Raw genomic sequence first — 12,500 nt, 5'->3', positions numbered from 1 at the left:
TTTAATATTATTGATGTTATTATTTTTATATTATTATTATTATTATTATTATTATTATTATTATTATTATTATTATTATTATTATATCTATTTTTATTGTTATTCTTTTTATTATTATTATTATCATCATTATTATTATTATTATTATCATCATTATTAATATTATTATTGTCATTATTATTCTTATTATAATAATTATTATTACTGTTATTATTATCATAATTATTATAATTATTATTATTATAATTATTATTATTACAATTATTATTATTATTCTAATTATTATTATTATTGTTATTGTTATTATTATTACTATTGTTATTATTATTACTATTATTATTATTATTGCTATTATTGTTATTATTATCGTTATCAGCATTAGTATTATCATTATCATCATTATTATTTTTATTATTATTATTATTATTGTTATTATTATTATTATTACTGGTAATATTATTATTATTATTGTTATTATTATTATTATTATTATTATATTTATTATATAATTATTATTATTATTATTATTATTATTGTTATTATTATTACTATTATTATTATTATTATTATTATTATTATTATTATTGGGGCCCAAAACAGCACTGTCACCTCCCAGTTGTGGGCCCCGGTCATGGCGGAGGATAAAGGTGTGATTGAAACGATCCAAGTTACGTTCGTATCGTGGTCATGTCTCGTGACGAACCTCTTGCTTTGTGTGTTTCAGCCCTATATCTATACGTCAGCTGACGACTGGTATTTCAAGTCAAGGTGGAGCAGCATATGCCAATGACTGCATGGCTAAGGGGGAACTTACTTGTTAGAATGCGGGTTGTGGATACCAGCCGACCTCCAGTTTAAACGACCCTTCCTATGGTATGCCGGGCGATGCTTTCATGGGTGACTATGCTTCTACTCGTGGGAGCAGAAATGGAGAATGAAAACAATAAGAACAACAACAACAGAAACAACAAGAACAACAACTGTGACAAATAAAACAGCGGCAACAAAAACAACAAAAACAATAACAACAGAAACAATTACAACTACAACAGTGATGGCATGTCTCCAGAGGAAGCTCGCAGATATGAGAAGGAAGGGCTAGAAAAGCTGAGGGCTTGCGGATCGGTTGTTGTGGCCAACCATCCCTAGAAGAAGGAAAGGTCAGAGAGCAACACCCCTGATGCAGGGCCCTCAAAAAAAGGTCGATGAAGGGCAATGTTGAGGAAAAGGTCCCTTGGAACATTCCTCAACAAAACCCGAAAATGACTTCTTATCGGGATGCAGTAGCACAGGTCAAGGTGGCCATCACTCATAGACTGCATCCAAAGGAAAAGCTATCCGAAGCCCAGATGGGGTAAATCAAAGTAGCCATCATGGATAAAATGGATAAGGTTGTGGATTCTCATCCACAATTCACTGCAGCGTTGCAAAGGGATGGATGGATATCCGTAACACGCAACAATCAAAACACCAGTGAGTGGATAACCAGTGTCTGCAGGAAGATAAAGCCTTGGGACGGTTGCAACGTCGTGGTACTGGATGGCGACGACATGCCCAAACAGCATGTCTGCGTCACGTACATGCTAAAAGACGAGACAACTGTCGGTCTCTCCAGGGACAAATTCCTAAGCAGGATAGGGAAGCAAAATCGCAGCCTCAAGATGAGTTCTTGGAGAGTGCTTCATTACCTTTTCCGTGGATGATTCCGGATTGGAAGATCTACGGAAAGCGGAGTTCCGACATTTCCTGAACTTCTTCCGTGTTGCTGTTCGGGTTAAAGGGAGGAAATCCTCTCAAGGTGCTGGCGGCAAGGCAGGACGAAATAGAAAACCAACACCCACCGCGACAACGACGACTTCAGACTTTCCAATGAGTTTTCCGAAAGTGGCGGCAAGGGAAACGGAAGGACCATCGACCAGCGCACCAAATAAAAGCATCCCGGGTGAAGCAAAAGGGCCCAAGCCCATAGGGAAGCTCGGAACTGCTTCGGTACTTTCGTGCATCCAAGTAAACCTACAGCATACTAGGGCATCTACTGATGTTCCAGCTCATAGATTTATGAAGTATTGCCTCGATATCGCCCTTATCCAAGAACCTTACCTAGTGAAGGGTCAGATTAAGGGCCTAACAGGTGAGCTATTGTATGATAATACAATTGGAGGCAGGTCTAGGGCTTGCATTTTGTTTAGTAAAAGGCTAACGTATTTCCCCATTCCAGATTACTGTTCTAAGGATCAGGTAGCTGCGTTGATGAAGGTGAAGCCTTCGGGGGGATGGACAGAGTTTATTGTGTGGTCATCCTACCTCCCGGGAGATTGTGTCCATCCAGACGAGCAACTGAAAGATCTAGTGGACTTTTGTGGAAGGAGGAACTTCCAACTGATAATAGGAAGTGATCCCAATGCCCACCACACCGTCTGGGGAAGTAATAATATAAACAAAAGAGGTGCTTGAATTTATATATAGCAATAAATCAATGGTTATGAATAAGGGCAATAGGCCGACATTCATAAATGCAATTAGGGAAGAAGTCCTTGACATCACCCTTTGCACTGAGTTTATCGGAAGTAGGGTTAGTGGATGGCATGTCTTAATGAGACATCCATGTGTGATGTTCCAAATCTCATCCAAATGAGATGAACTCTCTAGCAGTGGGCGTCTTCACAGGGTGCTTTCCAAAAAGTATTTTAGCGGGTTGGGCCTAATGGAACGGCCTGATGGCTCCATGACTGAAAACGGAAAGCAGACGTTGAAACTTATGGGGTCAATGCACTTTCCTGACTCAAAGATTTTTCGGAATCACTCAAATGCGGTTATTGAACCGAGGGCATCCTGGCGCAGAAGGGATTACTGGCAACGATCCCGTCTGGTCTTCACGCTGGGCAGGAATAGATGAGCTGTTTTCTCTTTCAGGCCCTTCAAATGACGGGATATTCAGGCCCAGGTGATGACGGGATATATCCTGGATTTTGCAGAGGGGTTTCCAACAAGTTGCTAGAGCACTGTTGGAATTTTTTCGTGCCAGCTATACGTGGAGTTACATCCCTCAGGCATGGAGGGTGACTGAAGTGACGTATATTCCCAAGGCGGGCAAGCGACCAAGCAACCACCCGAGGTCTTTCCGTCCAATCAGCTTTACTTCTTTTCTATTGAATGCATTGGAAAAAGTGGTTGATAGATTTATACAAGACGATGCACTGGGAAGCAATCCCTTCCATGAGTCTCAGTACGCCTATCAGTCGGGAAGGTCTACTGTACTCGCTCTTCAGAGTCTGGTGGGGGTCCTTGAAAACTCACTGGAAGTGTGGGAGGTGGCAGTTGGCTGCTTCCTTGATATAGAGGGAGCTTTTGACAACACCCCATATCATGTCATCTATGAGTCGTTGCATTTTATGTTCTTATTTTATTAAAAAATCGTAATAATTTTATTTTATGTTATAATGTTTTTAATTGTTAATTTATTTTTTAATTATTACTTCATTTATAATTATTATTATCACATTTAGCTTATTTTTAATATTCAACTTAAAACACTTATAATTATTTTACTTTACAGAACACTTCCTTATTTTAAATCAACTTAATTGCACTGTGATAATTTATGGAATAGAATATAATCATTTCAAATCATTTATACATCAAATCACGCCCTCCCCCGAGATTTAACGCATTTAAAATAAATCTCCTCAAAATAATTTCATATAAATATATGAATCCTCGAATCATAAATTTAAAAAAATTTTTTTTTAAAATGGAAAGAAAAACTTGGTTTAATTTAATATTATTTTAATTTAAAATTCATTGATTAAATTAACGTTCAATAAAAAATGGTTTTACTCTATTCACCAAAAATGAAAAAAAATAAATGTATGATCACTTCAGGTAAAAAAAATTATATCAATATGAAAGGTCCCAATGCACTTAAATTTTACAATATATGTATATGTGCAAGTTTAATTTTGTTCGTTAACAGGAATTGTTTATTTTATGTTTATTATTGATATTATTATTTTCCGTAATAATTTTAATAAAACACAATATTTATTTTATTTAACTTTTAATTTCAATAATATGTAATAAAAAAAAAGAAAGAAATTTAACACAAAAAATATTCTTTATTTTAATTTCTTAAAATAGATCTTTATTTTCTTATGGCTAGTCTTAAACTAAGAAAATTTACTTTTAGAAAAATAATTCCTAATCTGATATTTTCACACAGAGTAGTAATATTTCATAAGTAACGGAAAAAAAAACAAAAAAGGTTCTAATATCGTCTGGTCGTTCTTAAGTGGTGTCAAAATTAGTCTTTTGCACTTAAAAACGAAAATTTATAAAAAAATATATTTGTTAAGTTTTTATCATTGAAATTTGAGATTCATGAAAATTATGAAAAAACAATTACTTTACTTATTTGCTCAAAACCATGTGAAATAATTTTAGAGTAAAATGAGAAAAGAAAGAAAAAAAATATAATAAAAAACAAAAATTAAAATTTTGAATTTTAATTTTTCATGAGAATAAAATTTTTATGAGAATAATATTAATTTTCAGAATCAACAGAAATCTTTGAATTTGACTCTATGATTTCTGCAAGTGTTTGGTTAGTTGGATATATAACTCCCCCCTCGTTAAGATTTTTGTACTCCTGTACAATTTTTTCAGTATCAATCTTTTTTGTATTAATTTGGAATCTCTTTTCTTTACTTATTTTAATTTGATAACATATTAAGACACATAAAATTATTATTATAATTACAACAAGAATTAAATTGGTATAAATAAAATTATCGTTAATTTTTCTTTTGTAATGTAACTCCTAAATTTCTTTATTATTTTTTATTTGTTCTAAATTCAAAGTTTCTAATTTAATTCCATTTGTCAAATTTTTCATTTGAATATAGTTTGGTAATACCAAATTTTGTTTGAATTCTCTATTCCTGTTTGCAAATTTTACATTATCAATTTCAATGGTACAATTTATTATTGAATCAAATTATATAATTTTTATTAAACGAAAATGTTACGTTATTACAATCATTTAACAATTTATAATTTACAGCATTTTTTATTAAAATTGTTCCTTGATCTATTTCTACTATTTTTAATTTTGTTTCAATTATTTTTCAACAATTTGCATAAGATTGTACAAATAAATTTGTTATACAATTTGATGTTATTTTTAACTTATTTTTATGCCTTTCCTGCGTTAGATAATATGTTACGTTTCAGAATAATATGATATCTGAATTTGCAATTTCTATTTCTTCAAATTTTAAGTTCGGTACCGCAACAATTTTATACTTGATAGCTTTTTCTTCGCTCATAATTGGTAATTGTAAGACAAAAATTAGTTTATTAGTATTTGTTACGGCCAATGAAATTTTAATTTCTTGAATTTTAAAAACATCTATATTGTAGAAATCAATTTCTTCAGAAGTTAAAATTGATCTACTCATAATTTGGTGTTTAGCAAATATCACGTTTTCCTGAATTTTTTCGAGTTCTTCATTTAAGAGGTTACTATTAGTTAATATCCGAAAGTATGGTAATTGTTTAGTTATGATTTCCTACAATGATATCTTTTAAAAGTTTATTTATATTTAAATGGTTTTTATTAATAGTTTTCTGCAAAGTTTTAATATTATTTTGCATATTGTTATTTATTTTTATTTGATTATTTTGATTATTCATTAGGTTATGAGTGTTAAAGTCTAGAGTTTTAAAATGTTCTTCCAGTTCAAGTCTGTCGTCTTCGTCCATTGTGCCGAAAATCCATTTCAGGAATGAGCCACCAATGTTTATTAGTGATCTCTTATATCTAAAGGGAATCAATGTCTTAAAAGTATGCTTTACTTTACTAATTTTGTCCTTTAAAATTTTGGTTATCTTAAATTAAAAGTTGGATCATTTTCTGATAAGAAAAAGGTAGCGTTAATGCTAGATTCTATGAGATTTATTGTATCGTTAATGTCGTTCAAATTTACAATGTGAAAGATTTTAACGTAACTTTCTATTATGGGAACTTGATCTTGCTGGATTAAAGCGTAACCAGATACGGTTTCCAGTTTTTCCACCGTAATTATTGCTTTAGTAGTGTTTAAAAATAGTATAAATATAAAAATTTGTAATATTATTCTTTTAAGAGTTGTTGTTACTGGTTGCGTCACCTGAAAAATATTTATATTTTCTTTTAATTCTGGTTGGATGTATTTTTTTGTTATTTAAATCTGTTATTTTATTATTAAATTTTTTGATTTTAATTTTTTTATAACGAGGTTGTTCTTTATAACGAACAATTGCAGGGTCTTTTATTAATATTTCGGAATCATTTGGGATTGAAAAAGGTTTTCTGCTTTCATTCAATCTATTTATAATGTTATCCTTTTTTCTATCTAATCTTTGTTTTATTTCTTGAAAATTTGAAATTCTACCATTAAGAAAATCTATTGGTTTGGTTTCAGCAACAGAGTGAAGAGTATTGTTATAGGCTTCAACGGCTTTTAATATTTTACTTTCAGTATCTAGATTTGGGTCGGTTATGTTCAATATTCGTATATGTTCTGTAATGGTTCTGTGAGCCCTTTCTATGTCTGAATTCTCTGTATGGCTTCTAGGGGATTTAAAATGGACTTCAATATTTTCTTTTCTACAGAAATCTTTAATATTTAAACTGTCAAATTCGTTATCAAATATATATTTTTTTGGTTTGCCAAATATGGAATTTCTTACTCTTAAAGCTTGAACTATTGTTACACTATTTCTGTCATTTAACTTGGTAATTGAAAGATGTTTTGAAAATTTGTCGATTGTGATAAGAAAAACTTCTTTTTTTACATAAAATGTATCGCCATGAATTATCTGATTTGGCCCAGATGGTGTTTCAGAAATATTAAAGTTATATTTATTAGGTTTCCAATCATATTTAGCCCAATGCAGATGCTACAGTTGTTAACATATTTATATATATAATCTTTTAATTTTGGATAATAATACTTGTTTTTAATTTCGTTAAAGTTCTCTAAAATACCGCGATGGTTAGTTTCTTCGTGGATTTCTTTTATAATTTTGATCAGATCGTCTTCATTTTCAATTTCTTGAGCTAATATAGAGCATTTGACAAACTTAATTTTTCTATCATTACTAAATAATTCTATCAATTTCCTTTGCAGAATATTGAATTTGCTATCTTCTAATTCCGAACAAATTGCAGTAATACCATTTCTTATAAATCGCCTTAAAAAATCATTTAAATAATTTTCATTGTTTAAGTCTTCTTCAGAGATAAAAATTTTCCTATATAATAAATATATTTTATAATCAGTTCACCAGGTTTCTTTGCTACAAGATAAATCTGGTTTAAATATTTATTTACGATGTTTTCTGCAATAGGAATGTGGTCGCCCAAATTTTCGACGCCACTATGAATTGTAGCTACATCGGTTTGACTTATTGATCTTCATTTTTTTCTACATTTATTCTACTCAAGAAATCGGCGACTTTATTATCTTTGCCCTTGACGTATTCTATGTCGAAATTAAATTCATTAAGTTTAATCCTCCACCTTTGCAGTTTTGAGTTAGGTTCTTTTAATGAGCTCAACCATACCAAAGGTCTGTGATCCGTTTTTATCGTAAATCTGACACCATAAAAGTAGTGTCTAAAATATTTTGTAGACCATATAATTGCTAATAGTTCTTTTTCTCTAGTTCTGTAGCGTGTTTCATGGTCATTTAATGTTCTACTGGCAAATGAAATCGGATGGCGGTTTTGCGATAAAACAGCTCCAATCGCGAAGTCACTTGTAATAATTTCCTTCAATTTTTCAAAAGCGGCAATATATTTTGGATTACTTACATCGATTTTATTATCCCTTTTCAAACAGTAAGTTAAAGGTTGTGCAATTTTTGCGTAATCCTTTATAAACTGCCGGTAATACCCGGTTATCCCAAGAAAGCTTTTAATAGATTTTCGAGAGTTTGGAAGTTTAAGTTTTTTTTATAATATCAATTTTTTTTGGATTGGGTCTTATTCCTTTGTCTGTAAGAAGATGTCCCAAATATTACGATTCTTTAGAGAAAAAGAGACATTTGTCTAACTGAATTTTTAAATTAAATTTTCTAAGTTTTTCAAAAATTTTTATTATAGCATTTTGATGCTCTTGAAGTGACGTACTGAAAATTAGTATATCATCAAGATATACAACACAGTTATTATTAATGAAGTCGCGTAAAACGTTATTGATCATCCGCTGGAATGTTGCCGGAGCATTCTTTAAACTGAATGGCATCCTGACAAACTCATAATGTTCTTGAGGAGTCAAAAAGGCTGTTTTTTGCTGATCTTTTTCGTCTACAAGGATTTGGTGAAATCCTTTAGCGAGATGAAGTGTTGTGAAGTATTGGGCTTTTCCCAATTTATCGAAAAGTGATTCTATATTTGGAATCGGAAATTTGTCTTCTACAGTTATTTCATTTAACTTCCTATAATCTACGACGATTCTCCATTTTTGCTGTCCCGATTGATCTAGTTTTTTAGGGACCACCCAAATTGGAGAGTTGTAGGGAGAGCTTAATGTTTTTTATTCTCAATATCTAAGAAAAATTAATGTTAAAAAAAATTTAAATTTTTAGAAGTTAAAATTATAATGCATATATGCACTTCATGAAGGGTATATTAACTTCGGTATTTATACCCTGCACTTCGTGAAGGGTATATTAACTTTGGTATGGAGTTTGTAACTACTTGAGGGAGTCATCTGCGTTATGGACATATATATAAATTCTTGCTCAGCGTAAAATTCTGCGTCGATTTAGAAATGTCCGTCCGTCCGTCCGCCCGTCCGTCCGTCCGCCCCACCGATCGCACGATAACTCAAAAACGAATAATGCAATCGACACCAAACTTTCACAAGTTTTTTCTTTTGTGCCAAGGGAGAGCCCTATTGTTATAGGACAACAGGTTCGGGTAGCTGCCATACAACTCAAAGAGTTTATTTTAAATATTTCAAAAACTAATAAAGCTATAAAATAAAATTTTGTATACATGTGTCCAATTATATTCTACACATGCTCTAAAAATTATAATTGGATAGCTGCACCGGTTCGGGTGGCTGCCATACAACTCCAACAGCAAATTTTTAATATTCGGAAAAATAATAAAGTCAGATTCATGAAACTTGGCAGTCATGTGTCCAATTATAGGTCAAATATTATATTTCTGAAGTTTTAGAAGAATTGCTTGACAGGTTTTAAATATTGGGAAAATAATATAGTCAGATACATGAAACTTGGCAGTTGTGTGTCGAGTTATAGGCCAGATATATTTCTGAAGTTTTGGTGGAATTGCTTGACAGGTTCGAGTAGCTCCCATACAAGTCTAAAAGCTTATTTTAAATATTTGGAAAAATAATAAAGTCACATTCATGAAACTTGGCGGTTGTGTGTCAGGTTATAGGTCAGATATATTTCTGAAGTTTTAGTTGAATTGCTCTACAGCTACGAGTAGCTCCCATACAAGTCAAAAAGTTTAAATATTTGGAAAAATGAAGTCAGATTCATGAAACTTGACCGTTGTGTGTCCAGCAGCCCCGGATTCATCATACATGCAAAGTATGCATTTGCAATGGGCGATAAAAAATAGGGGCGCCATTGAAAACTTAAAAAACCCCTAAATTTAAAAAAAAAATTTTTCACCCAAAAAAAAGGATTCCAAGTTTTTTTTTATACATCAATTTATAGCGAAATTAACTTAATAAAATCTATCTACATGCAAACATAATATTTTGTTCCTACACATATTTTCTATTTGCACCATATAACAAAAAATGTTCATAGAATTAAAATTACTCATACATTTCTTTACTCTACACTACTCTTTCATTCTTATTTTTTATGTACTGTATATGCCTATAAACACAGAATATTATTTCACACAGCTGTATACATTCAAACGTTCATATATATAAGTGAAATCGTCTCATATAATATACATACATATATAGAAGCAATGTACGCAACAAATAAAAATGTTCAAAAATACACATGTACACATAATTTATATTGTCTAATATGAATAAGATTAACACTCATGCGTACACATATAATTATCTCATAAAGCAAAATTTTTATTTTGCTGCAATTGCTCCCTATCAACACTCGCTCGTACACATATAATTATATCACAAAGCAATGTTTTTATTATGCTTAGTGGCTACACTCGTTCGTACACATTATATTTAAATTGTTTCATACATGCAAAATTTTATTTTTGCTTAGTTGGCGCCCACTCACCAAACAAACAAACACATTATTATAATGTATTACTTTTCTGTATACTATTGCATTAGTAAACAACAAGAACAAAACAAAAAAAACACAAATTAAGAATGAGAATAGAAAGAAATTAGAAAAAGAGAATGAGAGCAATATTCTTAAATGATGGAAAGCATAGCTTGATATTGAGATTGTGTATACCCATATTTTGTTTTTGTTTAACAACAAAAAATTTTGAATGAATTTTAAAATTACATGATCGTTATGAATTTCTACTACTATGTTCTGCTTTCGTTTTTGAAAAAACTGTTATCAATCACAGAATTAAATTTTAATTGATAAAATCTACTACTTATATTGAATTGAAAAAATGTTGTTTAATAATCAAGTGAATGTTAAGAATTTTTATGCTGAATTGATGTAGTGTAAGTCATCCAAAAAATAAGAGTAAAATGAAATGGCGCATAATTTGCTTCACACATTTATCTCCAAAATTAAAACAGTTAAGCAAAACGACATTCTGAAATTTCAAAACCACGAGCCTATAAATACCAGTAAATGCATTTATTTTAATAAAATCTAAAAAATATAATGAACAGTATAAAAGCTTATAGCTATGTACATGAAAAGCTTAGTTTTTAAGTCACAAATTTTAGAACGAAACTTTGATTTTCCCTAAATTTTTGAATGCAAGTCGAAACTTTTTTTATACGCTGCTTCATTTCTCAGGCGATTTGTGAAATAAAAAGCCAAATTTTACGAATAAAAATAAAAATAATTATAAAAATGAAAATAAAATTACGAATAAAAATAAAAATAATTTTTTACTTTTTTTCATATTCAAATAAGCTGTGAAAAAGTTCATTTGATATAATTTTCATAGAACCTTTTACAATAAGTTTCACTTACGTCAAAAAGTAAATTTTTTGGTTGTTAAAATCAAAAAATCAAGTTTAAGTGATTGATATAAATCTGATCATAACTTCATAAAAAAACGTACAGTTAAATAAATTACCTTGTTTTTGAATTTATAAAACAAAAAATTGAAAGTTTAGTTCCAGACTTTAATTCTATAATTCAGCACAATAAGGTTACAAGAAACTGCTTTATGATGCACAATGTGCAATGCCTATTAAATTTTGTTCACAGTAATAAAATAGGTGAAAAGGATGAAGGGGGGGGGGGGCGCACTTTTTAGGAACCGCTTAGGGCGACGAATACATCAGAACCGCGCCTGGTGTCCAGTTATAAATCAGACATATCCGTGAAATTTCCATAGAATGGTTTCATAGGTTTGAGTAACTGCTATACAACAACGAAAGGTGCAGGGTATAATTCAATCGGTTTATACCGACTGAAACGTTTTTACTTGTTTTAAAATTTAATTAATTAAATAAAATAATATTTGTATCACTAATTAAAAAAATCTAATATGGCTAGCACATAACCGACCGCAATGTGTATTTTCTAGTTAAATGAAAATGTTACCGAATATTTTCAATACTTATTTCCAATTTTTAGGACATTAGTAAGCTTATGGCAGCAAATTTTGCATATCGAGTTTTCGGTGGCAATACACTTTTCCATAGTTGGGAAGTGTAAATAAACTATTTTTAGCAACCTGTCGGTATATCGGTCTGTCGGTCTGTGTGTGCACACGTATATCTCAAGTTCTGCTGAACCGATTTTGAAGAAATTTTATATGTAAGTTTATTTCCACCATGGCACGGAATGATCATCTTTTGGGATATATCAGGCCTCGGGAACTGCACTTGTAAGCGGGCCTGTTTTACATTTTTGAACATTTTAAAGATAATAATTAACCGATTTACTTGAAATTTAATATATAAGCTTTTCTCGACCGTCCCACTACTGGCCAAATATACTACTGGCCAAATATACATTTTTACGTATATAAAGAGTAATAATCGGCCGATTTCATTGAAATTTAATATTTTAATTCTTCGTATTGAAGCAATTAACATGTAAATTTTTTGGAAAGATCAGGGCTCGAAAACTGATCTGCAACCGATTTTACATTTTTCACCATATCTACGGAACGAATTGATGGAATTTCTTGAAATTTGATATTTGAGTTCTGGTTGTTACCGAAACTAACTGGTGAGCATTTCAGGGAATTCGGATAGCACAAAGAGAAACTCTACTAAGAGCCAAATTTACATTTTTCTACGTATGCTAACTATAAACTTACTAATGTCCTAAAAATTG

The 12,500-nt window shown here is 30.9% G+C and overlaps 1 pseudogene; it reads right to left on the bottom strand.

Moving 5' to 3' along the window:
• The window catches only part of LOC129611561 (probable cyclin-dependent serine/threonine-protein kinase DDB_G0292550), a 24,155-nt pseudogene that overhangs the window by 2,499 nt on the left and 9,156 nt on the right, over positions 1-12,500 (bottom strand).

This window comes from Condylostylus longicornis, unplaced genomic scaffold, assembly GCF_029603195.1.
Source record: "Condylostylus longicornis isolate FDR11 unplaced genomic scaffold, ASM2960319v2 ptg000052l, whole genome shotgun sequence".
Lineage (NCBI taxonomy): Eukaryota > Metazoa > Arthropoda > Insecta > Diptera > Dolichopodidae > Condylostylus > Condylostylus longicornis.
Note: the sequence above shows the minus strand (reverse complement) of the source record. Positions and strands in the feature narration are given on the sequence as shown.